The sequence below is a fragment of the Pinus tabuliformis genome, chromosome 8 (genome assembly GCF_031772625.1).
Source record: "Pinus tabuliformis cultivar Carrire ecotype Pingquan chromosome 8, CPIR1, whole genome shotgun sequence".
Classification (NCBI taxonomy): domain Eukaryota; kingdom Viridiplantae; phylum Streptophyta; class Pinopsida; order Pinales; family Pinaceae; genus Pinus; species Pinus tabuliformis.
The window spans coordinates 1,493,860,991-1,493,881,417 of record NC_142294.1 but is presented as its reverse complement, the minus strand read 5'-3'; positions in this window follow the sequence as shown (position 1 = coordinate 1,493,881,417).

Genomic DNA, 20,427 nt, shown 5'->3' with positions numbered 1-20,427 from the left:
GACCAATTCCAACATTCCAACATTCCATCATCCTTAAAATCCAACTGAGTCCCTCGGAGCCTGTCCGCCTTGAATGCACTCTGCAGTGACGCCATCGCCTCCCGCGCCCTCATTAAGATTGCCCTTGTGCCTTGCAGTCTCGGCGGCGAAGGGCATTGAAGGCCCCTGAACCTCACGTGGCAGCTCGTGCTGGCCATGTGTCTCCCTTGTTATTGCCTTAATGACACCCGCATCCGGGGCGACAGCCTCTTCTTGGATCAGGCTTTGACATTCCTGGAGCTGTTGCCTGTTAGAGATGATATCTGTGCTCCCAAATAGAAGGGGATGAACGGTCTCTACTCCAATGTTGGCTAGGAGGTCCGCAATTTTGTTGCCTTCCCTTTTAGTGTGTGTGAAGGATATGGCTCTGAAATTGCTGAGCTTATGTGCTATGTCGCTTAACCTAGCTTCTAACCTCCAGCTGGGAGCCACTTTCCTAGCATGCGAGCCATTCTGAATGCGGGTCGCCATGTTGATGAGGATCTGGGAGTCCCCTTCCACGATCAAGGGCTGAAGGTTGAGATTCTCAGCTTGCAAAAGGCCCTGCCACAGCCCTTCCAACTCTGCTGAGTTGTTGGTATCCCACCCTATGTTCCCGAAATAAATTTGAATAGGAGTGCCCTCATGATCCCTCAGAATGCCTCCATATCCGGCTTCTCCAGGATTACCTTTGGAAGCCCCATCGAAATTCAGCTTGAATGAGTGTTTGGGAGGGGCTTTCCAATGGCAGTCGTTCTTGCAGTTGTTATTGGAAGTACTGGTCTTGAGAGAATCTTGAGGTAACTGCAGCTGCCAGTTAACTAGAATGTTATGTTCATTATCAGTGGAAGGGAGATCTTCCTTAGACCATATCTGCAGCGCCATCGTCTCTTGAATATTCCTGTGGATCCTGGTCCAGATTACTTCTGAAGGAGACTGCTTGTTTTTGAAAATGCGTTGATTTCGTTCCTTCCATACATTCCAGAGGATGATCCCCGGGATGATACTCCATAAATGGTTGAGAATCTTGCTTTTGAAGGGATGCTTTGGCCATTGTCTTAGGGAGTTGATAATGTCACCCTCCCCTCTACATCTTTTCTGGCATCTGAAGCTTGCCTTATCCCAGAGATGATTGGCCAGAGGACAGGTATCCAGGAGATGATGGAGAGTTTCTTCATTTTGAGTGCAATTGAGACAGATCGAGGGACCATGAAAGTTCCACTTTCTGAGTTTATCCCAAGTGAGGATTTTTTTGTGTCCAACCAACCAGAGAAAGCAAGAGATTTTCGGCCAGGGTCCAAGCTCCCAAATCTTGCTCCAAACCGGGTCTGGAGGGGAAGGGAAGTTGCATATCAACTTGTAAGCTTCAGAGGTAGTGTAGGATCCCTTTGGTAGGTGTCCCCATCTGAGAATGTCCACACCATTGTCCTGCCTGATGCTTCATTTCCTTAGCTCGATCTCTAACTCCTCTTCCTTCCGAGCATCTGTACTATTGAAAATTTGGTTGCTCTGTTTCCATTTTCGGAATCCATGTTCCGTCTCTGGCGCCCAGAATTGGTGAACTTTTTCCTGCTGTTGGTCCTGCCTTTCTGGAATTAGAGAAGGGTGGAGAATATTCTTGAGTATAGGCATTTGATTCCAGGCATCAGTCCAAAATCTTGCAGTACCTCCATTCCTTATTTCCCAAAAGCTATGCTTTTGAATAATTTGATAGTGTTGCTTGGCTGCATTCCATATTGTGGATCCCTGTTCAGTGGGGATGAATCTAATGAGTTCTTCTTGAGGTCGATTTCCCGCATACTTGGCTGTCCAGATTTTTCCCCAAGGCTTGTCCGGGTTAGTGATCCATTGCCACCAGATCTTGGCATTCATGATGGAATTGCTGTGTTCAGGATCCCTTAACCCAATGCCTCCCTTATCTTTGGGCATGCAAACATTGGTCCACTTCACCAGGGCCCATTTGCGATTGGTGGCAGAACTGCTCCACAGAAAATTTCGCTGAAGGTTTCTTATACTCTTTAAAACCCATTTTGGCGCTGCTAGAATTGAAAATAGGTACAAAGGCATTGCCTGCAAAACCGATTTGATGAGGACGATTCGACTGGCTAAGTTAAGAGATCTGTAGGTCCAGAGATTGAGCCGATTTTCAAGTTTCTCAAGAAGGGATCGCCATGCAGGTTGCTTGATGCCTGAGGCTGTGAGGGGTGCGCCCAGGTATTTGGAAGGCAGGGAAGCCGCAGGAAAACCCAGGATGCGAGAGACAGCGGTTTTAACTGAGGGCGGAGTATGGAAGAAGAAGACCTGAGATTTAGAGCAATTGATGTGCATACCGGAGGCTTCCGAAAAGTCCTGGAGGAGGGATTTTAGGCGGGTGGCTTCTTGAGCTGAAGGATAACCAAACAGCATGGTATCATCTACGAACTGCTGGTGGGACGTGGCAGGGGAGTTGTGAACGGATATGCCTCTGATTTGATGCGAGTGAAGGGCATGCTTGATGAGCCTCCCTAACCCTTCAGCCATAAGGACGAAGAGAAAGGGGGAGAGGGGATCCCCTTGCTGAATACCTCTGGAAGGGTTGAAGGGGCGGGAGGGAATACCATTAACAAGAATAGAGAAATGAGTGGAAGTAATCAGGCTCATGATCCAGCGGATCCAATCCGGGCAAAAACCAAAAGCTTTTAGCATTTGATGAATATAGTTCCAACTTAATTTGTCAAATGCCTTGGAAAGGTCTAATTTGAGGAGCATACCTGCTTGCTTGGAGTGCTTGAGGGAGTGAATAATTTCGTGAGAGAGAAGGATGCCATCCATTATGTGCCGACCTTCCACGTACCCTGACTGCTCCGGAGAGATGAGCCCAGGAAGGAGAGGTTTGAGACGATTTGCTATGACTTTTGATATCACTTTGTAAATGACATTGCATAAAGCAATAGGCCTGAACTTATCAGGGGTGATGGAATCCTCCTCTTTGGGGATGAGAGTTATAAAGGTGGCGTTGAGTGAGGGAAGAAGCCAGCGCATTGCCCTGGATTCCTCAACTATCTGCCAGACTTCCTCCTTTATCAAGTCCTAGAAAGAGTGAAAGAAAGTAGTGGTAAATCCATCTGGCCCCGGGGCTTTACCTTCTTTGAGCTGCTTCATAGCGTCATCCACTTCCTGGGGTCGAATAGGGCGCATTAAGAGATCATTTTGTTCCTCCGTTATGATTTTTGGAATATTGTTGGTGATTTTGCGAATGGCCTGTAGCCGATCTTCTCTCTGCTCTTGATGAATCTGTTGGAAATGGTTGAGGAGTTCCTTTTCAATTTCCTCATGAGACTCCATCTTTGCCCCTGTTTGGTTTTGGATGAAGGGTATGTTGTTGTGCATTCTTCGCTGAACCGTAGTTCTGTGGAAGAATTTAGTATTACGCTCACCCTCCTTCAACCATCTGACCCTAGATTTTTGCCTCCAATAGATTTCCTCCTGCTTTCTCCTGTTCTCCAGTTGACTGTGGATGAGGCGCTCCTGCTCCAGGGTGGTTTCCGTGTGCCCCTCCTTGATGATCTTTTGATGAAGAGTCTCCAGGTCTTGAGTTAGCTTTTGCTGCTCCTTGAAGATATCTCCAAAAGTTTCCCTGTTCCATCTTTTTAGGTGACTTTTGAGATATCTTAGCTTTTGCTGGAATTGGTACATTTTTGCTCCTTCTGGGGGAATGAATGAAGCCCAGGTGTTCTTGACAAACTCCTTGAAAGTGGGATGCGTGAGCCAGAATCCTTCAAATCTGAAGGGTCTTTTGATTAAGTTACCTGGTCTTTGCCATTGTAGAGCTATTGGCCAATGATCCGAACCGGTGTGAGCAAGAATGGCTGCAGAGATGTCTCCTCCCAGGTGAATCGCATTATCAGAGATGAGGAAGCGGTCCAATTTGGAGGCGATTTGGTGCTTGCCAGTTCTGCGATTGCTCCAAGTAAAGGTTCCATTACAGAACGGCAAGTCTATAAGAGAAGTTGCTTGGATGAAGTCCTTGAAACGACTGACTTCAGGCTCCATTCTATTTCTGCCGCCTAGCTTCTCTTCGGTTTTAGTTATCATGTTGAAATCCCCAGCAACTATCCAGAGAGGGTACCTTCTGCTATTGTTTAGGGCCTCAATCGTGTCAAGGAGCGCTACCTTACTTCCTGTATCTTGTGGAAAGTAAACATTTGAAAGGTTACCGTAGATATTGGTACCCAGGATGTGAAAGGTTGCCTGAATGAGGTGGTGCGCTGCATGAAAATCTGAAAGGGATACCGCTTGGGTATTCCATGCTATTGCCAGTCCTCCTGAAGCTCCTGAAGCATCTACTGCGACCGAGCTGCATCCGGGCCAGGCTTTTGAAAGAATTCTGCCTAGCGTGTTGCTGTTACACTTAGTTTCTTGGAGAAAGCACATTTGTGGCTTTTCCTTTTTTATCATGTTTTTTAATATCCTGAGTTTTCCGGGGCTGTTAAGCCCTCTTATATTCCAAGATACCAGCTTCATGATCAACCGTTGACAGAGGGTTTGTAGTACTTTGTCAACTTGGCATATCTCCCTGAATCTACCAGGACTCTCCCGATCTCTATTGTTCTCTGCAAATCTGTCTTTCTTCCTCGTTTTTTGGAGTCTTTTGGGCGCTGGCCTCCATCCCATTGGCTGCCTGGTTGTATCCCCAGTTGGTTCTGATGATAAGCTCGCGAAATGATCTCTTCGAGCCTGTCGAGTTGGAGCTCTGAAATAGAATCATATGCTTTCTTTTTACAGGCCGACTCCAGTTCCAAGATGTCTAGTCCAGTTAGAGTAATGCTCTCTGGCTCTTCTTCCATGATTCGCACTTGATCGCTGTCTTCAATGTCGGTCTCTGGATTCTGAGGAGGGTCTGATTTGCCCTCAACTTCCATGTCTTTGAGGGCCTCTGTAGCATCTTTCTGATCCCTTTTAAGAATGGTGGGGATGATAATGGGGGACGGGGATTTGGGGGGGGGTTAGAAGGAGGGGGATGAGAAGAAGAAGATGGGAAGTCAGGGATGGCATCAGCTTGGGTGGAGAGATCCTCAGAGGCTTGTCCAAGAATATCAAAGCTGTTCTTGGTTACTGGGCCATGAGACTTATTAGGCTGGGGTTTGAACCCGCTTTGGGGTTTTTTGTGAGAGCGCTTTCTGCTAGGGACTTTAGTGAAGCCGTCCTGAGCAGGGGTAGCAGAAGGGCTAGGAAAGCTGGTTTGGACGTTTTGAGGACAGTCCCTAAAGAGGTGACCTAGGGTATGGCACTTTCTGCAACGGAATGGGACATGTTCATAATCAAGAGGCTGGATCCATTCCTCATCTCGATGGGCAAGAGTTACAGACTCTGGAAGAGCTTCATTGAGGCGAATGAATACACAAATTCGGGCATAGGAGATATACTTACGAGACTTGGTTTCTTCAGCCGTTCTGATATATTCTCCCACCCCATTTCCAATCCCTTTGAGAATGTCTTCCTCCCAGTATTCATCCGGGAGAGAGTAAAGCCTGATCCAGACGGGCGCCCATGTTAGATCTTCCTTGTCTGGGTTGAATCTAGGGATCCAATCTCGTAGATATAATCCAGCCGAATTAAAAAAGTAAGGCCCTCCTACTAATATTCTGTATTTGTCCTCCAAGCAATAAAAGATTGCTGTGAAGAAGCCTTTTGGCCCTAGCTGCAGCGTGACATCCCCTTTTGGTTTCCATTTCGCCGCAATCCAACCATTTAGGGCTTTTTCAGTAGGCCAGAACCCAATAAACTTCCCAATAAGGGCATGATCTCGCATGAACTCTATCCTTCTGTCAATCTTGTCTCCTGGCAGCTCGATTCGTGGCCTTTCCTTGGCTACTGGTCTGCATGTAGTTGAGGTTATCCTCGGACCTTCATCAGTCCTTTCAGTACCCTCTTGGTGAGCGCTGTCTCCTTCCTTACGTTTGCCATTTCCCTTGTTGTCATTCTGGGGTTTGTTCCCCCTGTTTAAGATCTCTCTGTCCACGGAACCAAAAACGACAGTTTGCGCAGGATCTTGCTGCGACGGGGAGGGCTCTGACGCCCCCCCCAGAGGCTGGGCCATAGTGATGCCCTGATGCGCTGCGGTTCTGGTAATCTGCAGCCGCTTATTCACTGCTGAGAAAGTTTTGCTTGGTAAGCTGTCGGCGTCGAAGACGGGTCTCTCAGAACCCTAGCAGAGCCCGATCATCCGAATCGTTCTCAGTTTCTTTGATTTATGTATGATTTCTGGATGATTTTGGGTTAAGATCTCATTTGCATATGAAAAGAAAACCAAGAATTTAAGTTAAATTATCTTTCTATTTAATTATGAATCACAACTAAAAATCATCTTTTTGCATTTCTTGAATTGTTTCTTGAATTCCAGTTTATGATTTGATGCAATGGTAATGTTGTTGGAGTAGAACTGTGAGGAAGGACAACTAGGGCCTCCTAAGTTAGGAGCCTCTCCTCTTGCTATCTACACATCACAAACTGCTGCTTTTTAGTTTCTCTTCTTGGGGACAATAATGTGCGGAAGGACAACCAGGACCTCCTAAGTTAGGATCCTCTTCCTTTGCTTACTGCATATTAAATGAGAGACTTTTTAGTTTCTTTAAACTTGTAACTTATTTGTAATATGCATTTCCTTTAACTTTTGAACCTCGTCTTATGAAATTGATTTTACCTTAAACCCATTTTGGACATGCTTCCAAGTCTACAAACTCGGATTGACAAGTAAAACACCTATGTTAGTTTATTTAGTAAATTGACTTGACACCCATCTCTACTACTACAAAATTGGTGTGATCATTTTGAGAATTTCATTCAGCATTTGGAAACTTTCTATGGAAATGATGAGTTTATGGATGATGAGATTATAGAGGAATTTCATGAGAATCATTTTCAACAACAGAAGGAAAAGGTAGAGGACAGTTGCCATGATATCCATATGGATTCCCAGCAGGCAATGATTTATTCCTTAGCTGAAGAAGAAACTGGACGGGAAGTTGATGTAGATATTCATGTTCATTCACCTGAGACTGATGAAGTAATACAACATGTTTATTCTCTTGATCTTGATGAACATATTCAACAATTTTCAAATGAACAAGAAAGGGAGGAGAATAGTAGATCAATTTGTTTTTCATGTCATTCATTTTCTCAGTTTTTGTCTCAAGAAGAAACTTAAGAAAATTAGATCTATGAAATTGCATGTCATGAAATCATTCATGATGATAATCATCCAAATTTTCAAGAAAATAATGAAGAAGAGTGGATTGTTTTAGACCCCTTGAATGATGCAAAAAAATATTCATGATTTTTCATCTTTGGAATTGAAAAGTTCATAAAATTTTAAAGGTCCAAATAATACTCTTGTTGAAATATATGAAGACTTATTTCTGAATGTTCTTGTCATACAAGATGTGTCTATTTCAATTGAAGATTTTCAAATCCATACAAATCTTGTTTCTGATAAGGATGAGAGGAGGAGTGAAGAGGTTGTTATTTCTTCATTTGAGAATGTTGTTGAATTTTAGAACATAAAACAAGAAGCAGTTGGAAATGAAGAATGTCCTTTTCTTTTGAGTTATCAAGAAAACATAGTTTTTTATGTTATTGAAGATTCTTTTGCGAGTTTATTGGAAAAATCAGTGCAAGAAGATTTTGTGTTGTCTATGGACCATAGAATTTGGCTTCAATTGGATTTTGAGTTGTCATTCTCTTGTTTTTTCTGCCTGATCAAGGAAGTGTGAGCAGAATTCACGTAAGTAGCCATTTGTTGGATTGGCTACATTGGAGGGATCATCTCACATGATTTTATATATATTTTCAGCATGTGTAGGTAGTTATCATTGGAATTTGAAGCCCGAGGAGAAGGCCCTGAGATTCTTGTGATTTGCTGCCATAAGTAAGTTCAGTTGGTAGTTAATTTTCAGTTTGTCAGTTAAGTTTTAGTTTTTAATTTTTGACTCCATTACCCAATGGTTAGGGACATGGTTTGCATTTTTGTTCTTGGCACCTCGTAGGGAGTTTACCATCCTCAATGGATCCAATGTTAGAGTAGGTTAATTTATTAGTCAAAGGTCTTCGAAATATTAGTTTGATATCTTGGAGGGAGTGGGATTCATAAACGTTATCATTGTTATAAGTTTGACCTTATACTGTCTAGAAAGTCATTTTGAGCATGTTCATCACCTTGATCATTAAAGTCCAACCATGGGAAGGGGTGTCTAAGTATTGAAAGCGATTATGACGACTGTTAAGTCAAGGTACTAAGAGTTGGTTACGATGTCTACTTGGTCATGTGTCTACAGTCAAAGGAATGATGTTAAAGCAATATAGTCATTAATATCTCAATTTTTTCCGTTTATTCTCATCCCCTTATTCCCTCATTCTCATCCCCTTATTCCCTTGCTATCTTAAATTGTCCTATTCCTAAACATTCACATCATCCCTATATTCTTATTTAGGCCTATACACCCATTTTACCCTAAGTATAAGTTCCTAGGCCGAAATTTCCCTTACCTAAACATCATTTTGAATGATGATTAATCCCTGCCCATATCCATTATATATTAATCATTCATCATACCACATCGTTTCCCTAGATTTTTTTATGCCCCCAAACTCCAAATGATTGATTTTCAAGTGTTTTCATATGGAGTGTTAATCAAACATTAAGTCAAATTACGTAAGCATAATTTTGAATCATTTTCAAAATCATTACAGAAGGCATTGTATGAAATCACACAAAAAACAAAGGTAAGAAGGTTGCATATGAAGAACAACCCAAGAAGCTTGATATGGAATCTAGCAGGCCTACTACAAGAGCAACAAAGTTGAAACAGGAACGGATACAACAAATGCAGGACTTTGTTTTAGTGACCATTTTTCAGAACGGTTTCCAACCACACGGGAGATAATTTTGGGAAACTGAAGGAGGTTTTTATCCGCCACAGACCAAGACACAATAACCTCTTCCATATTTTTCACAGATGTCACAGATCAAGATATTTGATTGCATCTTCAAAGCCCATTTTTTCGGACTGCACAAATACTATGTTTTAGCCATGATTTTTCAGAGCATTTTCTGAGGCTCTAAGGAAGAATTTGAAGAAACTGAGAGAGGTTTTTCTTAAAAGAAATCTCATATACAAAAAACTATCTCGGATTTTACACAGGTTCTATATTTTTGGAGTTACATGCGTCAAATGGTGGCCTATTTTCGTAGTTTCTGCTGACAGAATCAGGGGTTGCGTCGACGTTGTGCACTCGCTACACAGTCCGTGCCCGGACTATCTCACTTACACTGGATGATGGTCACTTGTCAGGTTTTGAATATGCTGGCTTGGGTACATGTGGTGTCCATCTCACCTCCTCAAAGGCTTTCCATGTGTCTTTTCTAGAAGGATGAAGTTTCCAGTGCCGCGTAGCTGCTACGCAGGCTTTTGAACAGTCAGAAAAACAATTTTTTTTCTTTTTCTATTTCAGTCATGGTGAATTAGTTCGAAGACTTTTTTAAGTTTATTTGTATTAAAATAGTTTGTTTTTTATTTCAAAGGGACAAAAATATGCTTTATGTTCTATGTTTGGGTGAAAATCATGTAAAAAATAGCAGTTTACTATGTTTGTTTCAGTTTTGGACCAATCCTTTGTTGGATCGAAGACACAGTGAACCTAAAAATATCCTGATCCATGTATCTATTATATATTTTCATGAATGAAGACAAATAAGGTTGTTTTTGGTTTTCCAATTCCTATAGGAATTATTGTTGTTATGCATGCAATTTGGTTTTAATGAACATGTCTGAATGTTGAAGGGATTCCAACCGATTTATGGAGATTCTTATGATACGAATGTTTTTGGAATAAGTTTTTTTCTTTCAGTTTATGTGTCTTTCTCTTGTCTATTTTTATTCACACTGTTTTAAATTTGTAGGGGACAATTATATTTGATCTCATCTTATATGCTCATGTATGTTTGAACCAAGTATATTTTAGCTAAAAATGAAGTATGCATGCCTTTAAAAGTATTGTATTTTCTTGTTGATGGCCATTGATTTGAGCTGCAGTGATAAATGTTGTTATTTCTGCTTTTTGATAAATACCTTGATACTCTACCTTTCATATACTACAATTTCGTTATTCATTCAAAAAATTGTGCTAATTAAGCCTCCATATATGAAGTTGGTTGGAGATACATCAGCATGTCACAATAGAGAGATCACTATTACTGTTAATATTTTTTCGTAGAATCCTTGACCAACTTCATTATCAAAATCCAAACATTTCCAAAACTGGTCGTTGTGTGCTATAGAGTCAAAGCTTTAGTTTTCATTAGTTGAGGGAGCCCCCTACGACTAGAGAGGACAATTTTCTAGCCTAGAGTGGTTTTTGGTTACCTATGTGGCCCTTGCCTCAACCTAAAGGGATTTACAGAGTGATAAATCTTCTACCATGGTAGAAATTGAATCAGGGGGTCCCCATATCATAGGTTCGCAGTGAAAATTCCAAGAGTGTGATGATTTATGGAAGATAAAAATAATCGGCCAATGTGTATGCCAAATATGTTAAGAAAGTAGAAATGTATGATATTACTTTTGTGCAATTCAATTTTGAGAATGAGAAGATACATTATTCCATTGGTATTTATGCTACCAAGGTCTTGAAATTGATAGTTCTGACAAGAAAAATTATTTAGAATGTAAGCATTTCCAAAGAAACAAAAATTACATGTAATGGCAGGGGGAGGCAATGTTTAACTATAAGAAAACCCCAAAGTTGGACAAGAATGACAAAGCCAATAAAATTTGTGGAGAAAATGTATATGTTCCTAGGATTGGTTTGAAAATGCAAGATTTCATCCCATAATTTTATAAGACCTTGATTTGTTTTATCCTTAGGATGATTATGAATCATCACAAATCAATGTATTTTGGGTGAATACATGAGGTTGGTCATATATTGGGTTGAAGACAAGGACATAGATATCCCCCATATATTGGCTTATAAATTGAATTTTTCCTTACAAGAGAGTCAAAAGAAGAGGGTTAAGTTCAATTTCCTTGGTAAAATACCAAAAAAAATTGATTCATATCAACCTAACATTATTTAAACAAAAATTGTTGATCATATAAATTTTTCCAAACTTCATCTTTGTCACAATTATTTCACATAAAAAATTACCTTAGGAGATTTAAAATGGAGACAAATAATAAAGAATTATATGTACAATCTTTATTTCGTATGGAATTCCTTTGAGAAAAACTCCATTCCCATGCTACATGTGCCATCAGGCATCATTGATTTAGTGTTAAACAATGGAAGTAGCTTATTCCATCAGATTGATTCCTTGAAAAGACTACAAGATCGTTATAGTCAGTTACAAAGCTTCATTTGTATTATTCAGTTCGGTATTAGTTCTAGAGAGACATAACGAAAATATTTTACAACATTACTAGGAGAGGATGCAGTTCTGGAAGCAGGAGAACCTTCCTTGTGTTTTCGAACGCTGAAGCAGTCACATACCACATACTGATGGTAGAAATATTATTTATTTTGGTATTAGTTCTGCAAAGACATAATGAAAAGATTTTACAATATTACTAGGAGAGGGTGCAGTTATGGAAGCAGGAGACTCTTCCTTGCATTCTCGAATATTTCTTTCTCATAGTCGAGTCATGAAATTCTGCAAAACTTTCTTTCTCACAATAATCATAATACTAGATGCAAAGGCATTTAAAATACTAGAGGGGAAGCTTTGCTTTTATTATTAATGGAGCTCCTTCTCTTCTTTTATTGCACAACCAATTATGTTTATTTAGAATTTTTTATCATACATATTTAGCAGAGGGTTATTTATGTGGAACTAAACAGTAACACATGGATCTAAATTATATAGAACCTTTGCATGTGAATATAAGTATCGATAATCACGCATGGCCCATTTTTTTTTAAACAAAGAAATATTCCAGGTAAATCCAAAACTTGCTTTATGTACAATAGTGCATTAGCTTTGGGACATGCTAATGAAAACTTTGTAGTAACTACAATAATTAGGGGATTTTTGAGGTCTAAAATGGGCCTCCTAAGGAAATTATAAAATAATAGTGGAAATAATAAAATAATATTAGACTACATCATCAAATTTTAGAGGGAAAAAAGAAAAAAAAATCAACTCGTATTTTCAACTTATCTCTCTATGGGTTTACTCAAATTTCGAGAGGAAACACTCGTTGGATGCCAAATTTTATTCCTCATCCAAGGATTGCCCATGTTGCATATTTTCGATGTACCCTACTACACGAAAAATGAGAAATACAAAATGTGATTACAATCATGTTTTTCATGTATTTCTCATTTTTCGTGTTGCAATGTCCATTGAAAATATGAAAAATGGGTACTCTTTGGATGATGAATTAAATTTTTCATCCAATGAGTACTCCCGCTCGAAATTTGAGTAAAACCTTAGGGAGATAAGTTGAAAAAATAGTTTTATTATTTTATTATTTTTATTAGTTTTACTTCTTTACTCCAAAAATGGGGAATCGTCCCCCAAGGTTGACATCATCATCTCAAATCCTATTGGTTCTTATAAAGTTTATTTTGGTTGTAAATTTTTCTTAGGAGGCCCATTTTAGACCTCAAAACTCCCATAATGGTAATTCTTGGAACATTGCGTGTGAAATTCTCCAATATAGCAAGAAAGAAGTGGGTAAATGATAGCTAACATTTCCTATAAAATGTCCAACAAATAAATTATGACCACAAATAATTGCCATAGTGCCATATTCTTTTAGCTATTTCAAATTGGAGGCTATAAATAAGCAAATATACAAACATCAACAACTAAAATTTGGTGATGTTTGTACATGTTACGGTCAAGGAAGAGGAAAAGAAAAGGTGCAAGGATAGTACTGAAAGGGCACAAGAAGATTAACCCCATATATATTTATTACAACATCCTTCACTTACAAATAAACTTGCACGAGCGAAGGAAGACTTGATGAATAAGAAGAAAGTTATCTTGAATTAATTTAACAATATTAATTAGCCCATATTTATGTATCCCATCTGCAACTTATATTGATATTCTTCTTTCCATGTAAACTTATCTGCAAGCTATTATTTTCATCCCCTTGTTTCTTATCATGAAAGCGGGTATGGGAAAATGATAGGTCAAAGTAATCAAGAGGAGGTTGCCTTTTCTTTTCATCCCTTTGTTTCTAATCATGAAAGATGATATAGGCAAAGGATAGGTCAAGCTAATTTCTATTGTACACCGCTAGTTATGTAAACTTTGAATCATTATGTATTATACAAAAAAAAGGATTATATACAAGTGCTCTCAAGGAGGAGGTCACTATTTCTGTTCATCCCCTTATTTCTAATCATGAAAGGTCTTGGCAAAGGATAGGTCGAGTTAATTTTATGTTGTTTGAATTACTAAGAGTATGGCTAGATAAAGTCAATAGAATTAACAGAGAAGTAGCAGAGATAACAAAATCCTATGAGTTTGTTTAACATTAATGATTGATATACAAGAAAATAAAAATGAATGTATAGGCTTCTTTTATACTTCGTCAACCCAATGATAATAGAATATGTTATCTTAGGAAAGACAAGGAATCGAGAAATGTTACCTCTTTTTCTCTGGTTTGATCATTAGTTAGTCCATAATATTCACATAACTGTTATTGATTTGTTGCAAAATTTCTAGGCTGAAAAGGAAGTTTAAATGCTTCCGTGTAAGGTTTTTCCAATCAAAATGATAAAAACAAGGGAACCAAACATGCAGAACATGCATCCCCTTATTTCTAATCATGAAAGTAGGCCTTGCAAAAGGATAGCTCAAGCTAATTTTATGTTTTTTCAATTGCAAATAGTATGGCTAGCTAAAATCAATAGAATTAACAGGGAACTAGCAAAGATGACAAAATCCTATGAGTTTTTTTGTTATTAATGATTGATATACAAGAAAATAAAAACAAATGTATAGTCTTATTTTCTACTTCTTCAACCCATAAATAACATAAAACATTCTTCCATGAAAGACAAGGAACCCAGCTAGGAAACAGAAGGAACCAGGAAATGTTACCTCTTTATCAAACTCCTCTTTTTCTTTGGGTTGATCATTAGTTAGTCCAAAATCTTTGCATAACTCTTATTGATTTGTTGCAAAATTTCTAGGCTGAAAATGAAGTTTAAATGCTTCCTTGTAAGGTTTTTTCAATTAAATTGATAAAAACAAGGGAACCAAACATGTACAACATACATGAGGTTGATATTTTAATCACACAACCGACATTGGGTCACTAAGTTGCAAAAGAACGAAAGTGATAATTTAAACACAATGCCAAAATTTCTCGAGAAATCGAAAAGATCAATGGAAAGTACTCTTACATCCCTCGTCAACCCTACCTCTTATGTTTTTAGCTTTCATCATCGTTTTTTTCTGCCCCACTATGTTTGATGTGGCCATGTAGCTCTGCATTCCTACCTACACTTTCTTCACTTCCAATGCTTCTCTGCTCAGTGAAAAATTGATGAAAGGAGGAGGAGGGAGGACGGTCTTAGCCAAAATGAAAAATTCAAAATAAAAATGAAAGAATTGAAATAAAAGGTTGTGATGGTAATCAACAATAAATAGAGGGGTCTACTCAAAGGGAAAAAAGAGTGGAAACCAAAAGAAAACAAGTAATGCATAAGTTTATGAAGCATTCCCTTCTCCCTTCTCCATTCCTATGTTGTCTTTACTCATGCTACCTTTGCTACTACATTCAATTGAGTTTGTGCATAGGATGACTCCATTGTCGAAACAGACCACAGAGCATGGGGCAGAATGGAAGTAATGCAAGAAAAACCAATGCATTGAATGGAACTTTCCTTTGTATAAGATAATGGAAAGTGAAAGTTGAAAAGTTTAACTTGCAACTTATCTGAATGAAAATGTTGCTTCTAACTTTGAGGAAGAACACCTTAGGTTAACGATTTTTTTCTATATAATTTACTTACTTTTGTTTAGCATAATATGATGGTTGAGGGAGAAATGTACTTTTCCTATATTTTAGAATTTGGGTATCCATTTAAAAATGGATGTTTTTCCTTGCGTATCATATGTTCCCATGTTTTGATGTATGTTCCCAATGTGCATTCTAAGAAGGAACCAACTGTCTACTTGATGTAAATTGTTATTCATGTTATTCATGTCTAGTTCCCAGGAAGGTTAACAAATAACTAGTGAATAATTAATTACCAATTATTCACATTGTTTATTTGCAATACATTATAATTCAATCAAATAATGGCTTTTGACTGTAAAAAAATAACAAAATGGTCCACTTTGATCTAACCTGTAATCTAAAAACTCATCTAACATTTTAATTTCCAAAACCCTATACTCATCTAGATTGAATCTAATATATCATCATAGGTTACTAATAAATATGTTTATTCTCTAGCCAAGATCTTTTATCATCTATGCTATTCTTCTCTATGCTACTGTCATACGACGTTTCCTTTGCAACATGTGGTGAATTGCTAGTGAGATAACAATGTGGAAGGTTCAAAAAAATTCAATGATATTTTGTCCAGTGATTTTATCACCCCCATGGAAGTTGATTTTACTGTGAATTTAAAAGAAAAACATCTATCTAAAGAGGGGGCTCAAGGGTAGGAAATTATAGACAATGATATGGAACCAAGTAATGATTTTTTCTTCATTCATATAGAGACTATATTTGATAGAATTCCTCATTGACAATTGGAACTGTTAGTGTCAGTGTCTTCACACCGCCATCAGTGATTAAAATTTACTCTTTTGCATTTCATATTAGGAGTCCCGCTCTGATGAGTTGCATTCCATTAGGTCATGGATCTGCTGATGGTTGGGTTCATTTCAGTTTTCCCTCATGACATGTACTTGCTGACCTGTCATACCTTTCAGTCAATGGTTTATGCTTGTTTTCAGTTTATTTCATTAATTGCATAGGGTTTCAATCTCATTCGGTCTTAGGGTTTTTCACCATGGTCAATTTCAGTCATTTTTGCCAATAATGGTCAGCAGACACATGAGGACAATAATCATGATAAGAAAATCATAAATTTTTAAATTTGTAAGAAATAAAGAAATTTTCACCTCAAAACTAGTTTTGAGGTGAAAGCAGAGCATTTGTGTTTTATGTTTAAATTTGATGTAATTTTAGTGTTCCTATATGTAATAAATGTTTCTATGCTGCTCCTGGTCACTCGGTGACATTTGCCAAGTACATGCCATTGCAAAATTCAAAGAAATCGAGCATCAGTCCACCTATCAAAGCCAAAAGGTCAAGCATCAAAAACAGGGTATTTGAAAAACACATAGACATTACAAAAGTGGGTTTTCACCATCAAAAATCAAAAAGTGAAAATTCATATAAAGCCATATCTCTTTTGATATTTTCATTATGCTATTGTTGAAGTTGAAGTGCTAAAGGAGAGCCAAGAAAGAGATTTTCAAGAGTCATCAAGCAAAGGAGTGCAAGTGTTGCGTTTTGAAAGTATTTTGACATGCGCTGCGCACTTGGTAGCTGGCGCTGCGCATAGAGCAGGTGCTGCGCACCTGGTTAATTCAGGCAGTGGAAAAATACCTTGGCGCTGTGCACCTAACTGGCACTGCGCACCTAACTGGCATTGCACACCTAACTAGCGTTGCGCACCTGGTAGCCAAGCTCCAAATCGCTCCAAATCATTCCAAATTGCCCCAATTTGCCTCAAATATTCCAAATTACCTCTTTGCAAGTAAGTAACTCAATATTTCTTGTTGAAAAGGGTTTTGCATCAAGTTTTGGTGACTTTTTCCCTCATAAAGTTAAAACCCTAGTGTTCATCCAAACTGTCTCATAAAAAATTGACAAGCTCACTCTCTCATTTGTTTCCTATCTTATCCATTTCCTCTTGTTCCCTAAAACCCCATTCTTTCATACATTTTCCCCAAATCCCATTCCTTTATACCTTCTCCTCAAAACATTACATACTTTATCCTACATATATCCCTAAACCCTACACTATCCCAAACCCTACTCACTCCCTAAGTCCCATTCACACTCCCATTCATTCTCACCTACTCATCTTAAAATCTCTTCATACTCATATTTCATCCATCCACCCTATCTCATCATTCACCACAGGTGTTCACAAACAATGGAGAAGGACAATGACTATGAGCTTGAAGAAGATACCCTTAGTGACAGTTCTAGGGAAATAAACTTGCAGCAGAGGAAGCCTCACAAAGGGAGAAGGATAATCAGGGAGCAGCCCACTAGTTTGAGGGAGTTGCAAGCTTATCCACTTGTCATTTCTTGTTTCAAACACCAATCATGTTTTGCTTTATGTGAAATGGTGGAAAGAGTCAAATTTCACCATGAGTTGGCAAGGTTGTTTGTGATGCATTTGCATGATAATGAAGTAACCCTTGCCGTAATAACTTTCACCTTATCACTAGCTATTATCTCAGAAGCTACAGGTATTCCAAATGTTGGTGAAAAATGGAACAAAGGGCATGATATTCACAGGGAGTATTATGAGCCTTACATCAAGGCTAAATACAAAAACAAACTGAAGAGAGTGTTCCCCTTCAAGTTCTTGGAAGACAAGTTTCCTCCATTGATGAAAATCATTATCAAGTACTTCACTTGTGAAGGTAGGTTCTCCTAGTTGTATGCCTACCACATTAGACTACTGATGCATTTCACTAGAGTGAGGATGACGAATATCCCTTACTTCATGTTTAGAAATATTGAGAAGATGGCACTTTTTGTAAAGAAGAAGCCATATCCCCAACAGTTAAACAACATCTTTCATTATTCTTTGATTAAAATCATTGTTCTACATCAATTGAACCTTCTTAACGTGCCATGGAAGACTTTCATTTCTCATGAGATGTTCAAAGGACCACAAATATTTTCATCAGTGCATCAGGAGGAAGGTGGACCTTCTGGACATGAACAAGTCGACTGAAACTGTTGGAGTGCCAGTGTTTGTCACATATCAGAGGGGCACTAGGAAACTCTTTGCAGCTGCTAGGCGAATATTATCTCCACCAGGCATGGAAGGGGTCTCGCCTTCATCATCAGGCCACAAGAAAATGCTATCTCCACAGGGTGTGGAAGGGGCTTTGCCTTCTTCTTCAACAAAATTGGTACAAACAAAGCAGTAAAGCAAAGTCAAAGGTAAAGGCAAGAAAAAGAAGCAAGTGAAGGATCTTAGTGATGAACAGGAAAGAGATTTTGATCTTATTGAGCATGATGAGCCACAACATCATTTCACTCATGATGGAGTTGGCATCATTGATCTGGAAGACCAAGATGAAGAAACTGTCCAGGACATTATTATTCAAGAGAGAGAGGCTCAAATTCAAGCTTTGTCAGATAACCTTGAGAGAGCCAAGTTCGTCATCAAGTACTTGGAGCAGGAGAAAAAAAAATTGAGTGACAAACAAGATCTCATGGATCTTGAGATACTGAAAACAAAAATGCAAAAAGGGCAAGTGACTAGGAAGCGAAGAGGCAAAGCTAGAAGACAAAAAGCAAAGGAAATTGAGAATCCAAGGGAGATTTGTCTTGAGCGGGTTAACATACATCTGGAGAAGCTGATTGAGAGGGTCAACAGAGACAAAAAGATGCTTCGCCACATGGCCTACCACTATTTGGCTCGCAACAAGATTTGCAATATAAGGATAAGGAAGCTTAAGGCTAAGTTGAGGAAGGCCTTAATGGACAATAAGGAGCAAGACAAGTTGGAAATCTTGGCTGATGCCTCAATAGCTCATCAAAGCAGTGAATGAGGGTGCCTTGTTCCAATTTTGGGAAAATTTTGGTAAAATTTTGCAAATTTTTCAAATTTTAAATTTCAAAACACAAAAAATTGACCTAGGTGCACAGCGCCACCGGTACTGCGCTTTTGAATAAGGCACTTTTTGGAAGAATGGTTTGCATATTTGGATTCAACATTAAAAAATAAGCAAACCCAGAAAATATCAGCAATTTTGGTGCACAACTTGGTCACCAAAAGGTCAAAAAACCATCAAAAAATGATCTCTCTGCCACTTTTTGGACACACAGAAGCAGCCTTGGGAGATTTCACTTTTGAGGGGACAAATGACCTCCAAATAAAAAAATTCAAGATGTTCCAGAAACTAGACAGGAATACCTTTCCAATGAGCTATCTTGGGCTTAATTTGGTTAAGGGTAAGGCCTTCAAAACAAGGTGGAAAGCGGAACTGCGCACCTGGGCAGTGGTGCTGTGCATAGAGCCAGTTTTGCCAAAAAATCACTTTTTCGCCTAGTTTAACTCCAAGTCAACTTTTTCTCTCTTCATGGATGATTTTATGATGGTAATTCATGCCTTGGTATGTAAATGTAATAGTAAATTGACCTTAGAGGGTAGATTCATCATTTTGAGGTGGTTTAGGGGTGAATGAATTAGTTTCTATGCTTATAGAGGCAAGTTGTTCCACTGCCTATATTGTTGTTCCCTATTTGGAAATGGTTGTAACAACCCCTTTTCTCTTGGATTCGACCCCTGATGGCTAGCATAGGTGGTTTGATGTTTATATTATGTATTTTTTCTTGTCATTAGCAAATGTTGGACTCTTTTGGATGCTCTAAGCTACATTGTACATTTGCAGCTATTTTTATGGGATACTTGTGGTAAAGTGTTTTTGCATAGTTTCTTCTTATGTGATTAATTTTTCTCATGTGTTATGTGTGCCACAATCTAATTCATGTCTTCTAGCTAAATGATATCAAGATAGATAGGTTGAATACATTGTTTACAATGCTCTTCCTTGGGAAACCATTCAGTTTTTTATGTTTTCTACTGTTTGAGAAGAATACATGATCTTTGCATGCTCTCCTCAACTCCTCAACAGTATTAGACGTACCATCTCACTCAATTTCAAATGCCAAAACACCTACCTACCTCACCCCATAGAACACCTTGCATCCTGACTTGATTTCCCGGACCCAAAGTTGCCTGCTCCATTTGATCCAACAACAAAACCAACAAAATCAATCAAAAAACCCTAGAGCTACTATACCTAGCCTAAAATCCATATTTGATTCAGTCATCTCGACTGAGATTCACAAGGAGAGAGCCCTCTCCCAACCTGGTAGGGCTAGCTACCAGGTTAAGCGTGGTTTGTGGTTATCCTAGAATTGTCTTCTTTCAGCCTGAGATCAATCTAGGCTCTCACAGGAACTTCAATACAATGTGTATGTTAAATCTATTTCAATGTCATCATGATTACTTTTACATCATCCAATGTACATTTTTAATGATATAATTTTTCATTTTGGTTATTTGATAAAATGTTGCATTTAAAAGAACTAGTTGTAATGGTGGAGGCTTCTTCTATAGATAGCTTGAAGGAAA